The sequence below is a fragment of the Pristis pectinata genome, chromosome 24 (genome assembly GCF_009764475.1).
Source record: "Pristis pectinata isolate sPriPec2 chromosome 24, sPriPec2.1.pri, whole genome shotgun sequence".
Classification (NCBI taxonomy): domain Eukaryota; kingdom Metazoa; phylum Chordata; class Chondrichthyes; order Rhinopristiformes; family Pristidae; genus Pristis; species Pristis pectinata.
The window spans coordinates 6,623,531-6,630,915 of NC_067428.1; positions in this window are offsets into that span (position 1 = coordinate 6,623,531).

Genomic DNA, 7,385 nt, shown 5'->3' on the forward strand with positions numbered 1-7,385 from the left:
TTCAACCTCACAGATCTGAAAAACAGCTGTTATTTAGCCACAGAGCAACCAAGCTTTGCTAACCCTGTTTCCTCTGACACCATGCTATTTAAAGGGCCAGCAATCAAACCGCATTTTTATCCTCACACCCTGTGACCTGAACTACAATGTCACATGCTTTGCCGGTGGAGACCAGAGTCATAGTCACTCGCAGCTTCCTAGCCTCATGATCACTCCAGGCCGCTGCTGCTAATCTCTGCCATATCTCACAGTTTGCTGCTCACTGCTGCAATAAGTAGATCACCTTGAGGAGGGAAGACTTCATCTACCTTTCCTTCAGCCCACAGGAGTAGGCAAAGTGAACATGGGAATTTGGCTGTGTTATGGGCTTCCCAAAAGTGCAGCCATTCATAGACCCTTACATCCTAATGTATGAATATTCTACTAGAGGCCCCTTCTGGAACCACCTGGCTGTACCCCTGAAGGGTCTCTGTGGGCCCCGTGGGTGCACAAAGGACATGTTTTCAGCAGCCGATTTGGGTCCCCTGATCACCTAGGAGCACCATCTCACCATCCCTCCCATCATTGCAGTATCCATCTACTCTGAAGCTGTAACAATTTCCCAGTTAGGTACCAGGAAGGGTACTAGCCTTGACCAACCTCCTTCCATTAACTTCACCACCACTTCTATCTATCAGTTTCTACTTCTCACAATCCTATCACAAACATTCCCTTTTGTTCTCACTGTTCCTTACTCTTTCTCTGCAATTTTCTTTTAGTTCTAACTATTCTGAGTTCTGATGAAAAGACATCAAATGTTAACTGTTTTTTACTCCACAGATGCTGCCTGACCTGCTGAGTATCTCCAACATTTTCGGTTTTATTAGACTCAGAAGGAAGTGCAAATGGAAGACACAGGTAATTAAGTACCTTTACAATTGTAAAGTATTTGTGAATGTTTTAATTTGTAAGGATTTTGCCGAAGATTAGTTCCTTGTTCATACTTTCCTCACATGTCACAGGGAGCACGGAGATGAACATTAACAGGGGAGCCGAAACTGGGAACAGAGTCAATGATGGTCATTATTCAGTGGTAGCAGTGACTCATGCTAATATGGGGAAATCATCAGTGATTACAGCTGAGGTTATTGAGGAGCTCTCTTTAATCACTACTGAGAAAGGAAAGTTAATGTTTTGAAGTTTGCACCAGAGTAGGCAGGGGAGCAGCACACAGAGGGAAATCAGCTTTTCAAAGTGAAGATGCTGTAGAAGAAAATTGAGTCTGACTTGGAACTGATCAAGGACCCAGATTCAATTTCACTTAAGTAAATGTTTTGCAATGAAAGAGCAAAGTGTCTTAGGAGGACTATAAGTGAAGCTGTTGTCTTCTAGCCCAAAGAGGCATACCATTGTTCAGTGTGGTAAGAGCAGCACTCATTGAGGCACGTACATGGAAGGAGTCTATCTGGTGTGAACTGCATTTGTGGAGGCAAGTGCATAGCTTTTGTCAGTGTCCTTGGACATTGTCAAGAATTCTTAAACATCCAGATGTGAGCCTCAAGGCAGGAGAAGGATTGGAGTTAGAGGGTAATGTTATCACTGCTACACTAGCAATCTTCCTGATGCTTCTTCAATGAATTAGTCCCTGCTTGATGTAAATTGTTGAAGTCCAGATGCCAGAATGTTTCTATATTAGTACGGCCATTAGACATCCTGTTGTGTATCAACAGGAGCTGATGTGATTTCCACTTGATGTAAATTATTATGGCCAGGTACTCTTTCCACTGGAAGAATATAAGTTATGACAAGGTCTGGCATCATTGGCTGAGCAAATGCACCTCTGCCTGGGAGCAAAGACAGCTGACTGCAGTCCTCAAAAGAATCACTGGGCTATCAGGCAAGGCATGACCCAGTGTCCAGAGAAGATTTCTCTCCTATAGCTTAGTAAGCAAAGGGTTTGCTGTTACAGATTGTGCAGCAATCCATAGATGACGTTAAAGCACGACACCCTCATCTGTTGAGTAGGACACCCCACATCTGTCTAAACAGTGGAATCTTGTGAACTCTGTTGGCACTCTTCTGAGTAACCATGTGGCATCGGCAGCACATTCAGTAGCCTAGATAATTGTGAGGAGCTGAGAAAGGAGGGGATGATCCTTGTACCTCCAATCATCAGCCCTCTACGAAATGAGACAATTTAATATGGCAGCTGCAGCAGACTGCCAGAAAATTACAGGATTAACAGGATTCATGGAACTGACCATGAGGATTTTCAGCTCCTGGATGCAAAGGAGTTGTATGTTCACCCAGTGATTAAATGAACAGGCCCATCATTTAATCCAGGGAATCTGTGGGAAACCTGCAAACCTGGCAAATCTACTATCCATTGACAACTACAACTCTCAACTCGTGGAGAAGGAAATGAAATCTCCTCTCTTTGAGTGCAGAGTATTAGAGATGCCCGGAAGGCAGCATTCTGCTGCATGTTGGGAGATATGGCATGGCTCAGCTGCCCCCGCTTGGAATGATCTGCAGGTTAAGTTTAGGGTGAAGTGGCTTTCAGCTCTACAGGCAGATAAATCAAGACCTGGGTGTATGGCTGGAGTTGACAACTTTGCCACTATGCTTCCTGATATATCGTTCCTTCAGGAGTGGCGCTGCCTTAGTTGATGAAAATACATACAAAGCAGTTGGTGAATAATTTATAAGAATGAAATCTTGGCATCTTTTCCCTTCCTACTTAAGAGAAAATGTGGGCAACCATTGTATCGCAACTAATGCTTGTCTGATTTCATCCTGATGTTTCCCCAACATGCCTTCTTGGATGCCAGTTTCTGAAAAGGATGTTCTGCATTCCATAACTGATTGTGGCTCTGCCAATTTTGTGACAGGATTTGAGGCCAATTATTTCCCTCTTCCTGAATGACACTCTTTCTCCAACTCTTATCTTTCTACTGGCTCCTCCTTCCCTCCCAGTCCATAAAACATTAGTGTTCAGACTCAGGCTCATTTAGAGCAGGTAATGGAAGATTTGCAATTGCTGTTGATTTGCCACAACAGGTCTATAGTGGATGCAATCTCACTGGCTCTTCACACAGCTTTGGAGCACCTAGACAACAGCAACACATACGTCAGGCTGCTGTTTATTGATTACAGCTTGGCGTTCAACATCATCATCCCCTCAGTACTAATCAACAAGCTTCAAAACCTGGGCCTCTGTACCTCCCTCTGCACATGGACCCTTGACTTCCTTATCAGGAGACCACAGTCAGTGCGGATCGTTAGTTACATCTCCTTCTCGCTGACAATCAAATCAGACGCACCTCAGGGATGCGTGCTTAGCCCACTGTTCTACTCTCTCTACATTTATGACTGTGTGGCTAGGCACAGCTCAAATGCCATCTATAAATTTGCTGATGACACCATTGTTGTTGGCAGAATCTCAGATGGCAATGAGGAGGTGTACAGGAGTGAGATAGATCGGCTGGTTGAGTGGTGTCGCAACAATAACCTCGCACTCAATGTCAGCAAGACCAAGGAATTGACTGTGGACTTCAGGGAGCAGAAGTCGGGAGAACACACACCAGTCCTCATTGATGGAAGGGGTGAGCAGCTTCAACTTCCTGGGCTCAACACATTGATGCAATCATGAAGAAGGCACGCCAGTGGCTATACTTCATTAGGAGTTTGATAAGATTTGGTATGTCACCAAAGACTCTTACAAATTTCTATAGATGTTCGCTGGAGAGCATTCTGACTGGTTGCATCACCACCTGGTATGGAGGCTCCAATGTGCAGGACTGAAAAAGGCTGCAGAGGGTTGTAGACTCAGCCAGCTCCATCACGGGCACAACCCTCCCCACCATCAAGGACATCTTCAAGAGGTGGTGCCTCGAGAAGGCAACATCCATCATTAAGGACCTCACCGTCTGGGACATGCCCTCTTCTCATTACTACAATCAAGGAGGAGGTACAGGAGCCTGAACTTAATGCTTCAGGAACGGTTTCTTCTCCTCCACCATCAGATTTCTAAACGGTCCATGAACCCAAGCTCATTATTCCTCTTTTGCACTATTTATTTATTTTGTAACTTGTAGCATTTTTTATGTCTTAATGTCTTGCACTGTACTGCTGCCTCAAAACAACAAATTTCACGACGTATGTCAGTGATAATAAACCTGATTCTGATTATATTGCACTGTGTATTTAGGAAAGGAGGAAAGGAAGGTGAAATTGAACAAAATACAAGTAAAAGAATAACGAAGAGTAGGGGCTATTACAGACTAAAAGGATTACCTATGTGTGTAAGAAGAAAATATGTGTATGATTCTTAATTAGTAGTTTGTGCCTGTCTTCACAAAAAAGGATGCTGCAGATTTTGTAGTTCAGGATGAGGAGCTTGAAAAAGTACATGTGTTAAACCTAGGGAGAGAGATAATATTAATGGGTTTAGTCTATTTGGAAGTAAATAAATTGATATTTCAATGTGTTAGGAGAATCAAATGGGAAAATACCAGAGCCTCTGACAATAGTTTCCAGTCCTCTTTGGCTGTAGGAGGGATGCAGTATAAGATTGTTTAAAAACGAGGAAAGCCAAAGATCAGCTAATTGTACACCAGTAAGGTGGTGGGAAAATGATTGAAAACATGTTTGGCAGAGTTAAGCTCTGACGTGGGTAGTGGTTTCATCGGCGTTCGATGTTCACAGACACATAGAAAACAGGAGCAAGGCTCAGCCATTTTGCACCGAGCCTGCACCGCCATTCAATATGATCATGGCTGAATCTTTGCTGCATTCCCTCCAGAGCAAGAACATCTTTCCTCAGATAAGGAAACAAAGATTGCATATAATATTTAAAATGTGATCTCACCCTGTACAATTGCAATAAGTCATCGTTGCTCCTGTACTCAAATCCTCTCACTATAAAGACCAACATGCCTTTTGTATTCTTAACCTCCTGTTGCATCTGAGTGCTTACGTTCATCAAATGGAGTAATGGACACCCAGGTCTCATTGCACCCACTCCTTTTCTGATCTTTCACCATTCATGAATTAATCTGCCTTCCTGTTTCGCTATTCAAAATGATTAACCTCAGATTTATCCACATTAGGTTGTATTTACCATGCACTTGCCCACTCAATCCATCCACATTGGAACCTCTCTGCATTCTCCTTACAGCCCACACTCCCCCTCAGCTTTGTGTCGACCACAAACTTGGAGATATTATATTTAATTTCTTCATCTAAGTCATTACTATGTATTGTGAATACCTGGGATCCTAACACTGAAACCTGTGGTTCAGCATGCCTTCTACTTCTTGCTTACGCACAGTTGGCGCATTTGATCTCCCACTCCTCTGCTTTTCTTTGCACCTGGAGCTTCAGCTTTACACCGGCCGTGACCACATTCATCTACCTGAGGATTCAAACCTTCATTAAAAATAAAGTTCAGGATGTCTTTTGTTTTATATCACTTTATGTTTTTAATTAATTTACAGTGGTTGAATTTAATTTACTACAGTTTTTAACAGTTTTTATTCTTTTTAAACATCTTAAATGTTTGTGAATTAAATGTTGCCTACTAAAACAATGAAACATGCTTTTGCCAGCAACAATGTGTCAAAGAACTTCAGAACAGTACTTATGTGTATGAAGACATTTCTGATTTAATGCCAAAGTTTCATTTCACTTTGGTGATTTGATTGCAATTTGGTGGGAAATGTAACTTTCCTGTGAGTCAGAGACAGCCATTTATTAAGCTCCGGTGACTCAAAGCACATTCACGTCTTGCCAGAATTTCCCGGCAGTGTTTATAATTTTGGTCCAACTACTTTTCTATTAGTTTTCACTCAACAATTTGCTTTTTAAACATCCTTTGTTCACGTTATCTGAAGAGCTAGGCCTTACAATCCAGTCAGATGCTTGCCACTCATGACTTGTTTCGGCTTGTGAGAGAACCGTGAAGTGGGAGCGTCCAGCAAGATGTATCCCATGATCACACTGCAGCTAAATGCGGCTGGGAATTAACATTGGGTGAGTGGGTAGTGTGTCAGATCAAGCACAATCTGACTCAATCTGACACACAATATAAATTGTCATTTAGAAAAGCACAAGTGATTTAGAATAGCCAGCACAGATTTAGTTGACTAAATTTTTTAAAGAAGGAAGCAGAATGGTTGATGAGGGCAACATACCTGAGGCATCTACATGGATTTAATTGGGGTATCATGGTCAGAAAAATAAAGGGATTGAAGGGAAAATGGTGTGTTATATCCAGAATTGTCTCAATAGTAGGAAGCAAATGATAATGCCCAGTGGACACTTTTGTAATTGGGAAGCTGGTTCCAGTGAAGTTATGCAGGGCTTACTACTCGGTCCCTTTATTGTGACACATATAAAAATGATTTAGACTTAATTGCCTAGGCATAATTAAGCAATTGAGAATGCGATTAAAAGAGAGATATCAATGGATTATTAGATGAACAAAAAGTGGTAATTAGAATTCAGTCTGGATACGGTTATACATTAAGGAAAGGCAAACAAGGCAATGAAATACACAATAAATGGAAGGAGATTCTGTGGAGAAATAGAAAGACCTTGGAGTGCAGAGCCACATATCTCTGTGAGTTGATGGATAGATAAGATGGTTAAGGAGGTATTGTATTCAATATGTTAGGTCTCAGGAGAGCTGTACTCAGATCAGGTAGCATCTGTGGAGAGAGAAAGAGAATTAATGACGATATTAGTACATTAAAAATGTAAAATGTTGGAGATATACTTCCAGCATCAGTAGTTTATTGTTTTGCTCCCAACTTTTCTAGTGCTAGTACGAGTGATGGGATAGAGTAGATTTATGAAAAACTTTGCCAGGTCTGGAAAATTTTAAATATGGGGAAAGGTTGCATACACTGGAGGGGATTCTTTGCAATAGAAGTGGCTGAGGGAAGTGAGATGCATAAACTCATACAGACCTTGACCAAAGTGGAAAAGTTTATTTTTCCATTGGATTGAAGAATCAATAACTTGGGGCCTCGATTGAAAATCATTCAAAGAAAATGGTGCTCGTCTCTAGAGCACACTTCCATAAATGATGTGAGAGGTTTACAACAGTTGTAATGTACTGAAATGTGCATTTGGAGTGAAATAACCCGCGCTGCAGGGCTATAATAAGCTCCTCTTCAGCCCACATGTTCCAACTAATAGCTTAAAATTTATTTGATGGTAAATGCATCAGAATTATAAACACTGCCGGGAAACTTTGGAAAGAGTTGGAGAAGTGGTTCAATCTCTGACTCACGGGGAAGTTACATTCCCCGCCAAACCGCAATCAAGCCAGCAAAGTAACCCGAGATTTTGGCGCTAAATCAGGAATGTCCATTTGTTTTTTAAACCCTCGCGAAATTATG